Source organism: Procambarus clarkii, chromosome 37, assembly GCF_040958095.1.
Source record: "Procambarus clarkii isolate CNS0578487 chromosome 37, FALCON_Pclarkii_2.0, whole genome shotgun sequence".
Lineage (NCBI taxonomy): Eukaryota > Metazoa > Arthropoda > Malacostraca > Decapoda > Cambaridae > Procambarus > Procambarus clarkii.
Genome location: NC_091186.1, coordinates 32,724,663 through 32,746,823, shown reverse-complemented (window position 1 = coordinate 32,746,823; position 22,161 = coordinate 32,724,663). Strand labels below are relative to the sequence as shown.

The window sequence follows — 22,161 nt, the reverse complement described above, 5'->3', positions numbered from 1 at the left end:
CAGTAATAAAGAGATGCAAGCACTTGTCCGATGTACAAAGAAAAAGAATAGTAGCAAGAAGTATCCACAAAGTAGATATGCAGCTGGTGCCTGTATAGCATTGCTGAGTAATACATAATAATATCAATAACAATGAGTATGTTATCATGCTCTATTTTGTTATATATCATAAAAATGCATTGCCTAATGTTAATATCTGTTACTTTCACAAATGTCCAAATTTTTTTTTTTTGGGGGGGGGAGGAGATTTTTTTTCTCCTTTGTTTATTATCAGATTTTGTTGTAACCTCTACATCCTGGAGAGTGCATACCCATCCCTAACTATGTCAAGATAGGATGAAATTGGTCATCATATAAATCAGTCACAACTGGCAGAACTTGGGACTGAATTTTTTGACTGATTTTTTCATTTTTCAAATTCTATTTTCTTTGTATCTTTAGGCGGTTTTGATGATTAGGGACCAGATTAGGGCTTTATAACTTTTATACAGAATACATTTTTATCCCCTAAATCTCTATATTTTGTTTCTTGGGGGGGGGGGGGGTTCTTGACATCACTCCAACACATAATGACCTACAAGTTTCACATATTCGAGTACGAATGCCAAACAACCTTTATTACAATATATAAGTAAATTAATGAATTAGAACTAAATTATTCATTGTTGATAACTTCAACTTCAATTATCTCAAAAACTAGAGTTTCAACTTTGAGTCAGTTTTAAAAAATCCAGTTTCTGACCAATTCTCACCATTTTTACAAATAATGTGCACAGCTGTCTCTTTTACAATCCTATTAGAATGGATTTTTCCCAAATCCTAAATGTTTGGAGTTATCAATTTTTTTTCTAAGTGTGGCGTATAATTCAAATGCCACATTGACAATTTTTTTTACAGTAAACTAAACTGAAAACATACATTCTAAATCTATGAAAATGAAGATCATATACTATTCTGAGAGCATAATAACACCAAAGGAATAATTGGTGATAGTTTAAATTTTTGCAGCGGATTTAAAAATCTGATGTTCTCAATATTCAATTTTATAATTATTTTTTATTTTCTTATCTTTTAAATTACGCTTGTGATCATTTAGACAAAGTTGAGGGATTTGCTAGTATACACAAAAAAATGGAACGCATTAGAGCAAATTTGAGAAACTGAACTTTGCCATCAGGTCCTGTCGTATATGCTCCCGAAATGTGATGTATATGGTCCCAGAACACTATGCGTGCTAGTGGCTTTACAAGAATGGTAATTTAACTTAATTTCTAAATTCTCTGTTAACCCCCAAAATATCTTCTTGTAAATAAATAAATAAATATGTATGCCATGCACAGCTTAAGGGTTAATACAGAACTGTACTGTATAAAATGTATAAAACTTCAAACTAACAATAATAATATTTTAAATAAAACAATTTGTAAGTTAATTCTATTAGAAATGCAGCTGAGAGACTTGCTGTGAAGTTAAACATAGACAATTTCAAGGCTAGCACTGCATAGTATGTCGATTTAAAGAGAGGTAATGCATCATTAACATGAAAATTTGTGGTGAGGCATTAAGTGCAGATGTTGGAAGTGCTAATGCATATAAGCATAAACTTTCTCAGCACATGATATCTAATAATCTAAGCTGATTTTAAGTGTACAAAGCAGATGAAACAGGCTTTAACTGAAAGATATGTATATAATAAGATATATGATATTTAACTGAAACTATATACAGTGGTACCTCGCATAACGAATTTAATCCGTTCCATGTTCGTCATGTGAAACGGACGTCATACAAAACGAGTGTCCCCCATGTAACCAGTGTGATGCACTGTGTTTATTGTGAAATTCCCCCAGTGTGCATGACATCAAATGTTCCCCAAAATATAATTTTTCTTTGCAAAATGATAAATTACCATCGCTGAACATGTCTATGTAAAAATAATTACCAAATTCCACTTACTTTGGCTGTGAGGGCGTGGACAAGGTACGCTGTGACGTCATCAGGGCCTGGTCGCTCGTGTGTGAACTCCCAGACACGGTCGCGCAGGCCATTCAAGCACCGTGTGTTGCCACAAATATATTTTCAAATATTTTTTCTATGCATTTCCAATGCGGTTTTATTTGTTTCTTTTATCGTATATGATGCATATTTGTGACATTTACAATATGTATACAGTAGAATGTTCATGATTTTCCATGAAACTGTGATACACGTGTCAGTAATGTGTCCACAATAAATGTTTATTGTCACAATATTACGTGGTAAAAATTCACTAAAATTACAATATGTACAGTTTCACATACTATTTACACAGTAACACACTGTATTACACACTCAGTACTTTGGAGGTGTGTAATAGTCAACGAAGTAGTCCATGGTACACAGCGCGACTTTGCTCTCCTTACACCAGCTACAGATACATTTTCGTTTCCTGTTTCATTGTTCTGTGTGCTTGCAAATAACGCACTCGCGTGCACCCTTGGCTTTAGTACTTGTAGGTGGTATGTAGCCAAGCTTGTAAAGCATAAGGTAGTATTGAAACTATTATAGGAAAAGCTCAATTTGTAAGGTAGTCCTACTCAGACTACCTGACTAGTAATCAGTCAGGAAGAGATTCAGCTAGCCTCAAAGAGTGTCCATCAGTCAGGAAGAGATTCAGGTATTCTTGAAAATATCAATGAACACCACCACCATGGAAGCCGCTAACACTGTTCATCTATGCTACTTGTATCAGATGCATCATCACTGAATGCAGAAAACGATTCATCTATGTATCATCTATATAAATTCGAGATGGCAAGTGGATACGCTCGCTGTATCATCCTCATAGGTGCTGTATCACTGGCATCCGACTGTTGTGTTAAGCCCTTATTGTGCCTAGCTTCACTAATGTTATGACCCTTATGTTCTTCAAACAATAGGGTCTGAATTGCACCGACTGAGCGCAGTCTTTCAACACCGTGTAGGACAGGTGTTTGAGAGCCAGAGGCACGTGTGCTACAAATGGTTGCTCACGCAGTACTAACCCAGCCAGCAGCCCTTGTCTTTCATATTCGTTATAGCAAAAGATTCGTTCAGTGTTTGTTGGGTAGACTGCTCCATTATGACAATCTTTCTTTGTTTCAAATGTGTTCCATTTGTTTTGTATTTGTCACTTACGTCTCAATAATGGAGCAGCCTACTCGACAAACACTGAACGAACCTTTATGGCATTTGTTCATTTTTCAAATTGTTTCAACAGTTCTTTTATTTTTCGTTTTTTTTTATTTAAGAAACATGGAGCAGCCGACCTGTAGACCATCGAACGAACCTTTTTGACATTTGTACTGGTTTTCAAAATTCTTCATTTTTTTTATTATTTACGTTTTTTGTATGTAAGAAACATGGAGCAGCCTACCTGCCAACCACCGAACGAACCTTTTGCTATAAGACAAATGAAAAATAAATATTGAACACATTTGAAGAAAGGAAAATGTCATAATGGTTTATTCAGTGTATGTAAGGTAGGCTTCTCCATTATTGAGACGTAAATGACAAATACAAAACAAATGGAACACATTTGAAACAAAGAAAGATTGTTATAATGGAGCAGCCTACCTGCCGAACACCGAACGAACCTTTTTGACATTTGTTGTATATCAGACATTTCATTTCTTTTTTCCTACAAAAACGTCAATGCTTTGCAACATCTCAGCAGTCACCCCTTTATATCCCAGCATCATTAGCATCTTTAAACAAGAACAACATAATTTATGTGCATCGTCGGAGGCGTCTAAGAATGTGCAAGAAGCAGCGTGACCCCACCATGTGGTGTTGACGTTACTCAAACCAGCGTTTGTCATACGGGACGATTTGACGCCGATCGGGCCGTTCGTTACCCAAAATGTTCGTCTTTTGGGGCGATCGTTATGCGAGGTACCACTGTATTATGAAAGATATTGTAATGAAGCTCACAACAATGAAACAAACTAAGATTCAAAAGTTTTTGATATGGTTTCACAGTAGGCTTACAGGACCAGCACTAGCAAGGACTCACCTTCCGAGGATGCCCAGGCAACTGGACCAGCACCCAGCACTAGCAAGGACTCACCTTCCGAGGATGCCCAGGCAACTGGACCAGCACCCAGCACTAGCAAGGACTCACCTTCCGAGGATGCCCAGGCAACTGGACCAGCATCCAGCACTAGCAAGGACTCGCCTTCTGAGGATACCTGGTACCTGGTTGATACCTGGCTGATGGGGTTCTGGGAGTTGTTCTACTCCCCAAGCCCGGCCCGAGGCCAGGCTTGACTTGTGAGAGTTTGGTCCACTAGGCTGTTGCTTGGAGCAGCCCGCAGGCCCACATACCCACCACAGCCCGGTTGGTCCGGCACTCCTTGGAGGAATAAATCTAGTTTCCTCTTGAAAATGTCCACGGTTGTTCCAGCAATATTTCTTATGCTTGCTGGGAGGACGTTGAACAACCGCGGACCTCTGATGTTTATACAGTGTTCTCTGATTGTGCCTATGGCACCTCTGCTCTTCACTGGTTCTATTCTACATTTTCTTCCATATCATTCACTCCAGTACGTTGTTATTTTACTGTGTAGATTTGGTATTTGGCCCTCCAGTATCTTCCAGGTGTATATTATTTGATATCTCTCTCGTCTTCTTTCTAGTGAGTACATATGGAGGGCTTTGAGACGATCCCAATAATTTAGGTGCTTTATTGCGTCTATGCGTGCCATATATGTTCTCTGTATTCCCTCTATTTCAGCAATCTCTCCTGCTCTGAAGGGGGAAGTGAGTACTGAGCAGTACTCAAGACGGGACAACACAAGTGGCTTGAAGAGTACAACCACTGTGATGGGATCCCTGGATTTGAAAGTTCTCGTAATCCATCCTATCATTTTTCTGGCTGTCGCAATATTTGCTTGGTTATGCTCCTTAAACGTTAGGTCGTCAGACATTATTATTCCCAAATCCTTTACATGCTGTTTTCCTACTATGGGTACATTTGATTGTGTTTTGTACTCTGTATTATGTTTAAGGTCCTCATTTTTACCGTACCTGAGTACCTGGAATTTATCACTGTTAAACATCATGTTATTTTCTGATGCCCAGTCGAAAACTTTATTAATATCAGCTTGAAGTTTTTCAATGTCTTCAGCCGAGGTAATTTTCATACTGATTTTTGTGTCATCTGCAAAGGATGATACGAAGCTGTGACTTGTATTTTTGTCTATATCTGATATGAGAATAAGGAAAAGCAGCGGTGCAAGGACTGTACCCTGAGGTACAGAGCTTTTAACTGCACTTGGACTAGATTTTATATGGTTGACAGTTACTCGCTGAGTCCTGTTTGACAGAAAACTGAGTATCCAGCGTCCTACTTTACCGGTTATTCCCATTGACTTAATTTTGTGTGCTATCACGCCATGGTCACATTTATCGAAAGCCTTTGCGAAGTCCGTGTATATCACATCAGCATTCTGTTTTTCTTCTAATGCCTCAGTGACTTTGTCGTAGTGCTCAAGTAGCTATGAGAGGCACGATCTTCCCGCTCGAAATCCATGTTGGCCTGGGTTGTGAAGGTCGTTGGTCTCCATGAAATTGGTGACCTGACTCCTAATCACTCTCTCAAATACTTTTATGATGTGCGATGTTAGTGCAACTGGTCTATAATTCTTTGCCAATGCTTTGCTCCCTCCCTTGTGTAGAGGGGCTATGTCTGCTACTTTAAGTGCATCTGGTATCTCCCCCATGTCCAAGCTCTTCCTCCACACTATACTGAGTGCCTGTGCTACTGGCACTTTGCATTTCTTTATAAATATTGAATTCCATGAGTCTGGACCTGGGGCCGAGTGCATGGGCATGTTTTCAATTTCTTTCTCAAAATTTAGTGCGCTCGTGTTTATATCAGTTATATTTACAGGGGTTTGAATATCCCGCATAAAGAAATTGTCTGGATCTTCCACCTTCATGTTGTTTATTGGAGTGCTAAACATGTCCTCATACTGCTTTTTTAGGATTTCACTAATTTCTTTGTCATCCTCCGTGTATGAACCTTCACTTGTACGAATAGGTCCAATACTGGCAGTGGTTTTTGCTTTTGATTTCGCATATGAGAAGAAATATTTTGGATTTTTCTTTATTTCCTGAATTGCTTTCTGTTCTAACATTATTATTCAGTGTGTAATATTATTCATTATTATTCCGAGGATGCTCAGGCAACTGGACCAGCACCCTGCACTAGCAAGGACTCACCTTCCGAGGATGCCCAGGCAACTGGACCAGCACCCAGCACTAGCAAGGACTCGCCTTCCGAGGATGCTCAGGCAACTGGACCAGCACCCAGCACTAGCAAGGACTCACCTTCCGAGGTTGCTCAGGCAACTGGACCAGCACTAGCAAGGACTCACCTTCCGAGGATGCTCAGGCAACTAGACCAGTACTCAGCACTAGCAAGGACTCACCTTCCGAGGATGCCCAGGCAACTGGACCAGCACCCAGCACTAGCAAGGACTCACCTTCCGAGGATGTCCAGGCAACTGGACCAGCACCCAGCACTAGCAAGGACTCACCTTCCAAGGATGTCCAGGCAACTGGACCAGCACCCGGCACTAGCAAGGACTCACCTTCCGAGGATGCTCAGGCAATTGGACCAGCACTAGCAAGGAAACACCTTCCGAGGATGTCCAGGCAACTGGACCAGCACCCAGCACTAGCAAGGACTCACCTTCCAAGGATGTCAAGGCAACTGGACCAGCACCCAGCACTAGCAAGGACTCACCTTCCGAGGATGCCCAGGCAACTGGACCAGCACCCATCACAAGCAAGGACTCAACTTCCGAGGATGCTCGGGCAACTGGACCAGCACCCAGCACTAGCAAGGACTCACCTTCCGAGGATGCCCAGGCCACTAGACCAGCACCCGGCACTAGCCATAACTTGGGAGTGTCAATTGAGCTGTACAGCACAGTTCTAATGACATTAAATGTACAAAGTGTAGTTTATATGATATAAGTGTACTGCAGTAGTGTGATTCTAGTGGTCTGTACTTTATGTACAGACTGTAGTGTATAATGTACATTTGTTAGAAAAGTTACTGTTCTTTAACCAACTTATATTCATTTGTGTGGCACTCTCAGGATATTAAGGCTAACAAAGTTTGCACTACAAAACTCAACTGGTAGGGTAAGTACAGTACTGTAACGTGCAATATCAATTTATTTCATTGCAATTCAAATTCTTTGTTATTTAAATTTTTCAAAAGGCAAATGTGTACTGGCATATGTATTATTAATTTTTTTTTGGGGGGGAAGGGGGATGCTGGGGCCGGATTGATGGAATGAATTCCACACTGAAATGAATCGGCTACGCCCCCATATAGCTCATTCAAGCGAGGGCACACTGTATTACTCATATAATTTCTACATTTATTGTCTACATTTAATGTCATTTAATTTCATGCATTTCTTTGATAAAATGTTTACTCGTGTCCTTTATGATCTTGGTTATTTGTAAGTGTTGGCCCCATTAACCTTAAATTATAGTATGTTTATGTTACTCTATGTTCTGATATGTTCCAAGAAAATGTCATGAGGAGCAGTTCTAAATTACACCTTGTATTTCCATTCTGTAATTAATGTAAATAAACTACTGTACTGTTGCTAGAACTACCGACTCCATAATGTAATAATCTATGCCAGTACTCTGACTATACTCTGTACCTGTAAAGTAAGGCTGTAAAGTACCTGTACACATTTTTTGTCAATTTTACTGTAAATTATCTACTTAAAATTATCTGTTAGTTTAAGGACTTCCCCGAAACTCTATGCGTGCTAATGGCTTTACAGGAATGTAAAATCAACTTCATTTCTATGTTCTTTCTTAACCCCCAATGTACCTTCTTGTATATAAATAAATAAATATATGCTTGTCATCCTTATGAATCACCTTTGTATTAATTTTTTATTTTCCTTGAACATTCTCATTTTGTTAACTTACTTCTCTTATAGTATTATATGTTTTACCCAGTCTCAACATTAATTAAAAAATTTCTATATTACTATTAATTTTACCCGAAACGCTTTGCGTAATAGTGGCTTCATTAGTAAAGTATGTGTAACTGCTGTCCCTTCAATTAAACAATACTCTTATTACACATAGAAATCACAATAGTGTGATGCATCAAATTTATTTATTTATTTATTTATTTATTTATTTATATACAAGAAGGTACATTGGGTTTGTGAGAATACATAGCATGGTATTTACAATCTTGTAAAGCCACTAGTACGCGCAGTGTTTTGGGCAGGTCCTTAATCTAACAGATAATTTTAAGTAGGTAAATTCTAGTGGAATTAATAAAATGATAACAGATACATTGCAAAAAAGAAAAAAAAATGAGATGAGAGAGATTAGTAGGGATATTAAAGCACATTGGTATATTAAAGTTCAGATTGATTGCATTGACAGCTTGATTGGTAATTTAAACGAAGATTAATAGGCACCATACAGCAAATTGAAAGCACATATAAGAAGACAGCAATGATCACAATGGTAAAGTTGTTTGGACTGGGTACATGGAGATTGGGTAGCACTAGATACAGTGCAATTTTAAAGCAACAAGGTAGAAAACTATGAAGATGAAATTAGGTACTTTTTAGTTTTGTTTTTGAATGACGCAAAAGTTGGACAGCTTTTCAATTCATTAGGGAGTGAGTTCTATAGACTAGGTCCCTTTATTTGCAAAGATTGTTTGCACAGATTAAGTTTGACTCTGGGGATATCAAAGAGATATTTATTTCTGTTGTGGTGATAATGGGTCCTATTACATCTGCCAGGGAGAGTTTCAGAACATGATTTGCGTTTAAGAACTGGGTTTTGTAAATGTAGTTGACACAAGAGAATGTGTGGAGTGAGATTATGTTTAGCATGTTTAGGGAGTTAAACAAGGGGGCTGAGTGTTGTCTGAAAACAGAATTTGTTATTATTCTGATAGCAGATTTTGCTGGGGGATGATGGACCTGAGGTGGTTTGCAGTGGTTGAACCCCATGCACAGATACCATAATTAAGATAGGGACAGATGAGTGTATAATATAGTGAGATGAGAGCAGAGTTAGATACATAGTATCTGATTTTGGAGAGTATACCAACTGTTTTAGAGACTTTCTTAGTTATGTGTTGTATGTAGGTGCTGAAGTCGAGTCTCTTATCTAGGAATAGGCCATGAAACTTTCCATCATTTTTATTATTAATGTTAACATTGTCTATCTGAAGCTGAATTGCATTTGTTAATTTGCTTCCAAATAAGATGTAGTAGGTCTTTTCTATGTTAAGTGTTAGTTTGTTGGTTGACATCCGTAAGTGTACTTTTTTTAGTTCATTATTAACAGCATTATTTAGTGTATGTGTTTTGGGGTTAGAATAGATGAGGGTAGTATCATCAGCAAACAATATAGGTTTCAGAATGTTGATGACATCAGGCAGACCATTGATGTATATAAGAAATAGAAGAGATCCCAAGATGCTGCCCAGTGGCACCCCAATGGTTATTGGTAGAGTGGGAGAGGTTATATTATTGATGGCTACACATTGGTGTCTATCACTAAGATAGGATTGGATATAATCCAGGGCATGGCCTCGGATTCCATAATGATGCAGTTTACATAAGAGGTAGTTGTGATTAACAGTATCAAAGGCTTTTCTCAGGTCAATGAAGAGTCCAATCGGAAACTCATTTTTGTCAAGGGCTGAGTAAATTATATCAAGGAGACTAATAATTGCGTCGTTAGTACTCTTTTGGGAGCGGAAGCCAAACTGACAGGGGCCAAGTATGTCGAATTTTACGAGGTAAGAGTACAGCTGTTTGTAGATAATTTTTTCAAATATTTTTGATAGTACGGGTAGGTTTGATATGAACAAATTTGAAATGAGTTTGTTTGTTTGTTTGTTTGTTTCATTTCAAGTTTGAAATGAACTAATCCACAAGAGCCGTGACGAGGGTTCAAATCTACGTCCGAGAGTGTGTAATGAAGTAAGGGCGAAGAGGTAGAACAGCTTATTGACAGAGCTCAGGTGCATGGGGGAATTGTGTAAAAACCTAGTTTGTGTCTCGGAGAGACTGCAGGATCCGTGGTAGGTCAAGTTGATTTCTCGGTTGCAATTCTAATGTCGTAGCTCAGTCGATTAACCACTATTGAGAAGAAAAATAAGAAGAGAGGGAACAAGTTCCTCAAGATTGCATACACCAACAAAGATGGAGTAAGATCAAAGATACTGGAGTTAAGTGATATAATACAGCTGCAGACACCAGACATTGTTGCACTCACGGAGACAAAACTTGAAGATGCTATTTTAAATGAGGTCATATTCCCAAGGGGCTACTCAATTTGGAGACGGGACAGAAAAATCAGGAAAGGCGGTCGCGTTGCTGTGCTAGTGAAAGAACACCTAAAGGTGAACGAAATAGTGACTGCCAATCCACAAGAAGTTGACATAATAGCACTAGAGATCTGCCATGAGGATGATAAACTAATGATCATAAATGCATATAGTCCACCGTTAAGCAGCACATGGTCAAAGGAGGAGCTAGATAGTAAACGAGAAGGTCTTATAACAATAATGAGAGAGATCATAGCGAGAGCGGATAACGATAGTTCACGACTGTTGATAGTCGGCGACTTCAACTTGAAATCCATAGACTGGGAAGCATGTGAAGGTAAAACAGAAGATTTCTGGACCTTTAAATTTGTAGACCTCATCCTGGAAACATTCTTGTATCAACATGTTAAACAAGCTACGAGGATGAGGGATGGGGATGTCCCCTCCATGCTAGATTTGATATTTACCAGGAAGGAGGAAGAAATATTTGACATTCAGTACCTTCCTCCCTTGGGTAAAAGTGACCATGTCTTTTTGGGAATAAAGTATGCAATGCGTTATAATCTGGAAGAAAATATGACGGTCGATGCAAATGAAAAACCTGACTTTAGGAGAGGACATTATGGCAACCTTAGAAAAATTTTTAGTGAGTATAATTGGACAGACTTGTTGCTAGGCAAGGAAGTGAATGAGATGTATGTCAGGTTTTGTGAAATATATGATAAAGGCACAAAAAAATTTATACCAAAACAGAGAAGCAGAACTAGGAAACAGGATTGGTTCAACAGAAAGTGCGAGAGAGCCAGAGACCAAAAGACACAAAAATGGAATCAATACAGGAAGAGGCCGAACCCCCAAACATACCAGCGATACAAAGATGCGAGAAACAACTACACGGCAGTGAGGAGAGAGGCAGAAAGAAATTTTGAAAAAGGGATTGCAGACAAATGTTAAACAGAACCAGGTCTGTTCTATAAATTCATAAACAAGGTAAAGGATAATATTCAGAGGTTGAAAATGGGAAATAGATTCACGGAAAATGAAAAGGAAATGTGTGAAACATTAAACGAAAAGTTCCAAAGTGTGTTTGTACAAAATGAAATCTTCAGGGAACCAGATACAATAAGAATTCCAGAGAACAACATAGAGCACATAGAGGTGTCTAGAGACGAAGTGGAAAAAATGCTCAAGTAGCTAAATAAGAACAAAGCAGTTGGTCCAGATGGAGTTTCACCATGGATTCTGAGAGAATGTGCACCTGAGCTCAGCATTCCTCTTCAACTGATTTTTCAGGCATCCCTGTATATAGGAGTTGTAGCTGATGTGTGGAAAAAGGCTAACATAGTTCCAATCTACAAATGTGGAAGCAGGGAAGACCCCCTTAATTATAGACCGGTATTATTGACAAGTGTAATAGTCAAAATATTGGAAAAAATAATTAAAACTAAATGGGTAGAACACCTGGAGAGAAATGATATAATATCAGACAGACAGTATGGTTTTCGATCTGGAAGATCCTGTGTATAGAATTTACTAAGTTCTATGATCGAGCAACAGAGATATTACAGGAAAGAGATGGTTGGGTTGACTGCATCTATCTGGACCTAAAAAACCAGCGTTGAATGTAATGAAACGCCATTTTCTGGGTGAGTCCCGGAGGCTCCCCGGAGCTATCCCAGGCTGATATGCTAATGTCAGACTTTGGCATCAGTCATGTGTATGGAGTTCTTAGGCCTACCGGGGACCACGGCCAGAACCGGGCCCCCTCAGAGAGGCAAGGGGAGCAATGACCTATAGAAGCCCCCGTGTAGTTGGAAGCATTCTATGTCTGCCATCGACCGGAACAGGCACCCAGAAAGGTAAGCGCCCCAAAACAAACCCCTATTCTGGTTAAAATTGCTACCTAATACCGAACTAGTGGATAGAACTCCCCAACCGAAAACAAGCAAATTAGTGTGACGTCACACACTGCCGCGCCGCTGTCTGCGCAGCTCCCCCCTCCCCGGGAGGGGGAAGGGGGAGCCCCAGACCCCCCGCGCCGGCTACCCACACCTCAGTTCTTGAGGCTGGATGTCAAAAACTCGAAAAACCGCCGACCGGAGGGAGGGAGGGATGCCGGGGAGCCTCCGGGACTCACCCAGAAAATGGCGTTTCATTACATTCAACGCTGGTTTTCTGGGGGGAGCCCCGTCGGCTCCCCGGAGCTAACTACCCACAGACAGAAAAAGAGGGACTTACCCGGGAGGCGGTCGTCGCTCACCCCTCAACTCGAAGCCGAGACAACTGGCTGCAACCGCCGACCCAAAGCAACACAGGCCCGACGAGGGCCAGGGACATTCACAAGGTAACGAGCAGCCAGGACCCTGTTCGACCGCCAAAATCCCCGCGCCCGAATATCAGACCAAGACATATTCCCAAAGACGGCAGCAAGAGCCGCGAACTTACGAACGTCATGGGCACGGGGATAGACCGCAGGCTGGCTAGACCTAATAACCCTGCGGACGACCTGAGAGACCCGAACCCGCGAACAGGGAAGAAGGGAAACCGGATCAACCCACAGCGCGTCCCCGGACACAGAAGCTGTGGCGCGCAAATAACGGCGAAGCGCCGCAACCGGACACAAAACATGATGCACCCCCGGCCTGACCACCCATGGACCCCTCCGGAACGCAGCAGTCTCATTCTTCGCCAGAAAAGAAGGAGACGGCTGCAAACGAACAAAACTATCACCACGACCAAAAGAGCAGAAACCCCTGCGCCGGAGGAGAGCATGAAGCTCCCCTACCCGACCCCCAGAGGCCAAAGCCAACAAGAAAAGTGCCTTGGAAAAACAATCCTGGACCGAAGGGGCCACAACGAAACGAGGAGATGAAAGGAAAGCGAGCACTCTGTCCAAAGACCAGGACGGCTCAGGCGACGCATGAGCAGGCCGGAGGTGAAACAATGCACGAGACAGCTTGCGAAACGGCGCAGACGTAACATCGATACCGAAAGCAAGCTGAAGCGGCTCCACCAGCGCCGCACGATACGAAGCGACAGTGTTAGGCATAAGATGACGGTCCTGAAACAACCACGAGAGGAAGGACAAGACCACCCGAACAGACAAGGAGCTAACACGACGAAGACGCAAAAAGAAACGGAAGGACCGCCAGGAAACTTCATACTGCCGCCGAGAAGAAGCCCTCAGGTGGGACACCAACAAGGAGGCCACCTGATCACCATAGTGATGATGATAGACTCGAGTCAAAAAAACCATACGCGAAGACTCGAGGAGAAGATCGAACCAGCCACGTGACGTACCGGCCCGATCTGCTGAAAGAGGCGGAGCCGCGGGAAAACCCTCGGGTTCGGACACCGAGCAACCAGCGCCTGAAACCAAGGCTGGGCCGGCCACCAAGGGGCCAGAAGGACAACTCTCCCCCGGTAAGTCTCTAAGCGAGTCAGGACCTGGAGCAACAGCCGAACCAGGGGAAGGAGGTACAGGAACCCCCACCTCGACCAGTCGAGCCGAAAGGCATCGACCCCGACGGCCTCGCAATCGGGGAAGGGCGCCGCATAAACTGGAAGATGCCGCGACCACGCCGACGCGAAGAGGTCCACCTCGGGGCGCCCGAACGTCTGGCAAAGCCAACGGAAGGACTCGTTGTCGACCGTCCACTCCGTGGAGAGGGGAACGAAGCGAGACAGGGCGTCGGCCAAGACGTTGGACACGCCCCGTACGTGAACCGCCAGGAGAGCCAAACCCCGAGAACTCAGCAGACGAGTCACCCGAAGCGACCAACCCCAAAGAGACAAGGACCGCATCGAACCCCCGCGGTTCAGGCAATGAACCACCGGAGAGCAGTCCGAATGGAGCCGAATCGTCGATCCGCGGGCCACCCGAATCCTCCCCAGAGCAAACCACACTGCCGCGAACTCCCGCACCGTACTGTGAGCTCGACGGAAGGACGGATCCCAACGCCCCTGGCCGGCCTGGTGAGCACTGGTCACAAAACCCCAGCCGAGAGACGACGCATCCGTGTACACATCGAGCGAGGGCTCGGGTAGGCGCCAAGGCACTGAACCCCGAAAAACCCGAAGAGGAAGCCGGTGACGCAGCAACCGACGCAAGTCCCCCGGGGGTCGAACTCTGCGATCGCGAGAGAGGCGGAAGGGGGAAGCCCGAAGGAACCAGAACAGCCGTCGAAGCCAAACCCGACCCGGCGGGTAGACCACCATCGCGAAGTTCAGGCTCCCGCACAGCCCCTCGAGCAACCGCCGGGTGACCCGAGGGCCCTCCAGAAACAGACGAAGGCGGGACCGCAGCCGCAGGAGAGACTCCGGAGGGAGAGACAAGGAGGCGGTCCGAGAGTCCCACACGAGACCCAGCCAAGTCCGAACCTGAGAGGGAACCAGATGGGACTTCCTCCAGTTCACCAAGAACCCGAACCCGGCGAGCTGGGAAAGAACCAAATCCCTGGCTAGCAAGCAAGCTGACTGGCTGGGAGCCCAAACCAGCCAGTCGTCGAGGTAGGCCAACACCCGAACACCTAGGAGACGCAAACGAGCCACCACAACCCGTGTAAGGCGTGTGAACACGCGAGGTGCCAGGTTCAACCCGAACGGGAGACAACGAAAACGGTAACTCAGATGCCCCACTACAAAACCGAGCCAGTCCCTGAACCGCGGATGAATCGGGACATGCCAATAAGCGTCCCGGAGGTCCAGGGACACCATCCAAGCACCCGGCTCCAAGAGGAGCCGAACCTGAGACAGCGTAGTCATCCGAAAGGAGGGGCAATGAACCCAGGGGTTCAGACGGGACAAGTCCAGAATGAACCGCAGGTCTGCACAGTCTCGTTTCGGAACCGGAAACAGACGGGAAACCCATCTGAGGGACGACGTCGTTTCGACGACGCCCAAGCGTACCCACTCCAAGACGACTCGACAGAGCGCAGGGGAAGAAGCCTGCCCCGCCAGCCCCGACCCCCCAAAGGGGGGAGGGGCCACCCAACGCCACCGCAGGCCGCAAGACACGACCCGAAAGGCCCACGAATCGTGGGACCAGGCGCGGGCGAACAGCGCAAGCCGCCCCCCCATCGCCCCGTCAAAGGGGCAAACCGCGAAAGGGCCGGCGACCCTTACGAGACCCAGAACCCCGCACAGCGCGAACACCGCGCCGACCAGACGAGGGAGGGTCCGCAGGAGGAGCCAACCCCAAACCTGACACCAGAGGCCTACCACGACGAGAGGAACCCCGAGCCCTGGCACGACCTCTCCGGGAAGACCCACCCCGGGACCCCCGGAAAACCAACAAGTCCGACATTGGACGACAAGCCGCCGACGCAGCCTGAATAAACTGCGCCACGGCCGACTCCCCAAACAGGAGAGGACAAAAAGGTGAAGAACGCCTAAGAGCCAGAGCCCAAGCAGATTCCACGGAGGAACCCAGCACCGCCTGCCGACACGCGAGACGGGAAGCATAGAACAGGGAAACCGCATCCCGCAAAATCGGCGTGAACAGCTTCAACAAGGCAGCCGACGAACGCGCAGCCGAGGACAAGGTGCCGGACCCCGGGACGGACCCAAGCGTCCCCACATCCTCCACGAGCCAATCCGAAGACAGCTCCAGGAGGGAAAAGAACCGCAAGGCCGAACACAAAAGGCCCCGAGCGCGCAAGTCCTCCGCCACGAGCGCCGCCGAAAGGGAGGGAACCTGCACATGGAGCTGAATAACGCCCACATCGCGGGGAAGGGCAGGGGCAAACAAGCACTCATTCAGGTACTCAAGTTCACCCCCCAGGAAAACCTGAAGCACCGTGGAAGCTTCCCGCCACTCCAGCGTGCGGGAACGACAGAAGGAATGCCAGGAATCCAGACCAAACAAGGGGCAGTCTGCTAGCCAGGACGACTCCGGAACCTCGTAACGGAGCCAGAAAGGGAACGAAGTCCCAAACCTGAACGTGGACGGATCCATTTCCGAGGCATAATCCGGGTCACGCAGGAGGTAAGCTGCTAAGGCCGCTCGCACCACACCAGGTTGGATGCGATAAGCCGAAAACCTCCGGAAGGACGGAACCGACGTACCCGGGGGAACACGGAACCGTACCCGGGGAGGGGCCGACACCAAATCCAACTCGTACGCAGAGGGGGGGAAAGAAAACCCCACTCCTTGTAACAATAAGCCCCGCTCAGTGGGAAGAAAAACCCAGGCGGGGTCCAGCGGGGCCCAAGGCCCCCAAGTCAGCCCCTCCCCAGCCTCGAGGTCCGTCACCACAGGACCCGAGGCCGAGTCCTCTCCCCAAGCCCCGACCCCACAAGACAAGGACGGAGCAGCCGGAAAAGCTGGAGGAAGGGGGGCCCACTGGTCAGACCCTGAAGCTTCGGCCGGGAGACAAGACTCGAATGCCTCTGCCGCCCCCCCGGAAGGGGCAACCCCCGAAGCTGCCCGAGTCTCGAGATCAAGTAACCCCTGCTCCGACCCCGAAACCCTCAGACGCTTCGGGGCCGGAAGCAGGGGCGGGGGACCAGAACGAACAGAAGGGGAAGGACGAGGAGGTGCGGACTGAACCAGGATCGAAGCGACCCCCACCCCCAAGTCCGGGTCTCGAAAAGCAAAGCGGGGCAGCCCCGGGGCATCCGGGGAAGCAACCAACCGAGCGCGCTGCAACAGACGAAACCTAGACTGCAACGCACGTGCCGCCTGTACCCGAATAGAATCATCAGAGGATTGGGTAAATTGAGTCACAAGCAAGCAGCAACACTCACAGGACTCAGGGTCGAAAGTATCACCGACCCAACAGGCAGCGTGGCAGAGGCAAAAACAATGAGGGTCACCCTGAGACAAGGGGACCGAGCAACCCTCAAACTCGCACACAGCGAGTGGGGACTCCGGGGTCACATCCATCGGACCCACGCGCCCCCTAGGGGATTCCCAGGGTCCTGAGCGTTTACTTTAAGAGGACTCGCGCTCAGGTAGTCCCAGGCAGGGTGCTGCAAACCGGCGCCCAAAACTACCAAGCAAACTTCTAAAGCTGAACCCCAGGGACGTGTACACTCACGGGGACCTAGCAGGGGGCGCCACCGAGGAGAACAGTGGAAGGGCAAAAACAAACTGAATAAAATGACAGAACCCCCCACCAGGCAAAAACAAAAAGAAAAACAAAACCCCGCAAGAGGACAGCGAACCCCAAGGAACAGAGCCGGCCGCGATGTCGGGAAATACAAGCTGAGCAGCACCCTGCGCCCCTACCAGTGCAAACTGCCTCTTACCTGCCGGTAACAAGGGAGAACAGAACACCCAAGAGCCCAACAGGCGGCCGAAAAACCGAAAGGTAAAACGGACCAGCAGAGGCAGACCCCGAGGAGCCTGTGGAAGGCGGCCCCAAGCCCCAAGGGCAGTACTTACAGGGCACCTAGGGAAGGCAGCCCTAGGCGCATGCAGCCCGAGTACTGAAGATAACTCCTGGCTCTCGCACCCACAAAACTAACACCACACTCAAAGCACAGTGCAGTAGCGACACCGGAGCCAGAGCACACGACCATGCCTATAGCATCAGCCTCAAGAACTGAGGTGTGGGTAGCCGGCGCGGGGGGTCTGGGGCTCCCCCTTCCCCCTCCCGGGGAGGGGGGAGCTGCGCAGACAGCGGCGCGGCAGTGTGTGACGTCACACTAATTTGCTTGTTTTCGGTTGGGGAGTTCTATCCACTAGTTCGGTATTAGGTAGCAATTTTAACCAGAATAGGGGTTTGTTTTGGGGCGCTTACCTTTCTGGGTGCCTGTTCCGGTCGATGGCAGACATAGAATGCTTCCAACTACACGGGGGCTTCTATAGGCCATTGCTCCCCTTGCCTCTCTGAGGGGGCCCGGTTCTGGCCGTGGTCCCCGGTAGGCCTAAGAACTCCATACACATGACTGATGCCAAAGTCTGACATTAGCATATCAGCCTGGGATAGCTCCGGGGAGCCGACGGGGCTCCCCCCAGAAAAGGCTTTCGACAGAGTTCCACATAAGAGGTTGTTTTGGAAACTGGAAAATATTGGAGGAGTGACAGGTACGCTTCTAACATGGATGAAAAATTTTCTGACTGATAGAAAAATGAGGGCTGTGATCAGAGGCAATGTATCGGACTGGAGAAATGTTACAAGTGGAGTACCACAGGGTTCAGTTCTTGCACCAGTGATGTTTATTGTCTACATAAATGATCTACCAGTTGGTATACAGAATTATATGAACATGTTTGCTGATGATGCTAAGATAATAGGAAGGATAAGAAACTTAGATGATTGTCATGCCCTTCAAGAAGACCTGGACAAAATAAGTACATGGAGCGCCACTTGGCAAATGGAATTTAATGTTAATAAATGCCATGTTATGGAATGTGGAATAGGAGAACATAGACCCCACACAACCTATATATTATGTGAGAAATCTTTAAAGAAGTCTGATAAAGAAAGAGATCTAGGGGTGGTTCTAGATAGAAAACTATCACCTGAGGACCACATAAAGAATATTGTGCGAGGAGCCTATGCCACACTTTCTAACTTCAGAATTGCTTTTAAATACATGGATGGCGATATACTAAAGAAATTGTTCACGACTTTTGTTAGGCCAAAGCTAGAATATGCAGCAGTTGTGTGGTGCCCATATCTTAAGAAGCACATCAACAAACTGGAAAAGGTGCAAAGACATGCTACTAAGTGGCTCCCAGAACTGAAGGGCAAGAGCTACGAGGAGAGGTTAGAGGCATTAAATATGCCAAAACTAGAAGACAGAAGAAAAAGAGGTGATATGATCACTACAAAATAGTAACAGGAATTGATAAAATCGATAGGGAAGATTTCTTGAGACCTGGAACTTTAAGAACAAGAGGTCATAGATATAAACTAGCTAAATACAGATGCCGAAGAAATATAAGAAAATTCACTTTCACAAACAGAGTGGTAGACGATTGGAACAAGTTAGGGGAGAAGGTGGTGGAGGCCAAGACCGTCAGTAGTTTCAAAGCGTTATATGACAAAGAGTGCTGGGAAGACGGGACACCACTAGCGTAGCTCTCATCTTGTAACTACACTTAGGTAATTACACTATGCTGCGCCGAGTTTATTGTGAAATTCCTCGTGCGCATGAAATAGAGTGTTCCCTAAAAATTCTTTTTTCTTCGTAAAATGATAAATTTCCTTCCCTGAACATGTCTATGTAAAAATAAATACCAAATTCCACTTACTTTGGCTGTGGGGACGTGGACAAGGTGCGTTGTGATGTCATCAGGGGCTGGTTGCCCGTGCGTGACACGCCCAGACACGGTCACGCGGGCCATTCAAGCACCAGATGTTGGCACAAATATATTTTCAATTATCTGTTTTATGTATTTCCAATGCAGTTTTATTTGTTTTTTTTTTATCGTATATGATGAATATTTGTATTCTTTACAATATGTATACAGTAGAACGTTCATAACGTTCCATGAAACTGTGATACTTGTGTCAGCAATGTGTCCACAATAATGTTTATTGTCACAATATTACTTGTTAAAAATTCACTAAAATTACAATATGTACAGTTTCACACACTACACAGTAACACACTGTATTACACACTCAGTACTTTGGAAGTGAGTAATAATCAACGAAGTAATCCATGGTACACAGTGCGACTTCTCTCTCGTTGCACCAGGTACAGATAGAATTTCGCTTCCTGTTTCTTTGTTCTGTGTGTTTGCAAATAACGCACTCATGTACACCCTTGGCATTAGTACCTGTAGGTAGTATGTAGCCAAGCTTGTAAAACATAAGGTAGTCTTGCAAAGATTACAGGGAAAGATCAATTTGTAAGGTAGTTGTGAAAAGATCGCCTTGTAAGGTCCCACACAGGAAGAAATTCAGCCAGCCTCAAAGTGTGTCCGTTAATCTGGAAGAGATTCAGCCAGCCTCAAAGAGTGTCCATCAGTCTGGAAGAGATTCAGCTATTCTTGAAAATATCTATGGAAAACACAACCATGGAAGCCGCTAACACTGTTTATCTATGCTACTTGTATCAGATGCATCATCACTGAACGCAGAAAACGATTCATCTATGTATCATCTAAATAAATTGGAGATAGCATAGGTGGGCAAGGGTGGCGCTCAGAGCTACAACTGGATACGCTCGCTGTATTGTCCTCATAGGTGCTGCATCACTTGCATCTGACCTTTGTGTTAGGTCCTTATTGGCCCTTGCTTCACCAATATTATGACCCTTATATTCTTCAAACATTAAGGTTTGAATTTCACCAACACAGCGTGATCTTTCAACTTCGAGTCGAACAGGTGTTTGGGAGCCAGAAGCGCGTGCGCCACTCATGGTTGCTCACTCAGTACTAACCCAGCCAGCAGCCCTAGGGCATAAGGGGAATTTTTTCCAAGATGGCTACCTCGCACTGGAAGTCCTAAGAGTCCATTTCGTACACAACCAACCTCGCACAAATTTAGAATGGGTACGAAAAAATCAAACCGAGTATTCTCGGTTGGCGCAGTTAAGTGGTTAAGGAGTGTCTGGGATCTTCTCGGATGTAGGTTCGAACCCTCGTCACGGCCCTTGTGGATTTATTCATTTATTACTCTTATGTTCTTTGTACACACAATCTTTTGAATAAATAATAATATATTATTATTAATATTATTATTATTATTACTTACACACAGAAAATCACACTAACGTGATATACATCAATGAGAAAATTCACTCGGGCTGTGAGGTGATGCGAACCTGCAATGTTTGCGTCACCTCACAGCCCCAGTAGATTGCTCATTGATGTATATCTCTTTAGTGCGATTTTCAGTTTAGTATCTGAAGTTGGACGTACAGTGTTCAACTACAACACTTTACCCCTTCACCTGAGTGCTTGGGGGGTCTTTCGTAAAACTTGGACTGGCTTCAAGTCTTCCTGTGATATAAGGATATCACAGACTTCCTGTGACATCAGTGGAAATCTGATTGTAAGACTTTTTGGAAGTCAGTGGTGGTACAGTGGTAGAGTATGCGGCTGGCAATGCCTTGGTCATGGGTTTGCGACACCACACAGTCCCAGTGGATTTCGTATTATTATTATTATTGTTATTATTATTATTATAAAAATTATTATTATTCCATAGGCCAATGTCCACACCCACAGCAATGCCATAGGCATATAATTTACCCCAACAATTCCATAGGCCTATTTCCACACCCCAACAATGCCATAGGCCTACGTCTACATCCCAACAATGCCATAGGCCTACGTCTACATCCCAACAATGCCATAGGCCTATTTCCACGCCCCAACAATTGTATGTTGGGGCGTAAGACAATTGTGGAGCAGAAAGTACTCAAGTACTTACGGAGGATGATGAGAGTGCGAGGAACAAGGTGGTCAGGTGGAGCCAGTGACTCCTTCCTTCAACAGTTTTGTCTCTCCCTCGTGGTATATCCTCAATGTCTTCAGTGGTGTGGCCTCACCACACACTTACACTGCCATAAGTGTCCTGAGAGTACTGTGGGAGGGACAATTTGGCGGGTATTGTGGACACAGGTCTTTAAGACAGGCGAACCTCACGAGTCGTGGAGACGTCTATAGCAACCTTTGTTGTGATGACGTCACTCGCTCGCTCGCTTACCCGCCAAAGTGCTCTTCCCATTTTCTTTGGTTACTGATCTTTGCGACGTTTAATTAACCTGAGAGCAACTAATATTGGTGGCCTCAACGAGGACAGGAAGTTGGCGGCTTGTCAAAGGTCCTACCCATTTGCCTCGATGATCTTTTCTATCTGTATTTTAAAACCCAGTAGAGTTTTGGCGTT

The 22,161-nt window shown here is 45.4% G+C and overlaps 1 protein-coding gene across 1 annotated transcript in view; it reads right to left on the bottom strand.

Moving 5' to 3' along the window:
* LOC138371896 (tripartite motif-containing protein 59-like) overlaps positions 1 to 21,944 on the bottom strand; it is a 102,241-nt gene extending 80,297 nt beyond the window's left edge. Inside the window, exon 1 of the mRNA XM_069336944.1 lies at positions 21,703 to 21,944. The gene's annotated coding sequence lies outside the window, so the exon portion shown is untranslated. The remainder of the gene's footprint in view (positions 1 to 21,702) is intronic.
* Between the last annotated feature and the right edge of the window lie 217 nt (positions 21,945 to 22,161).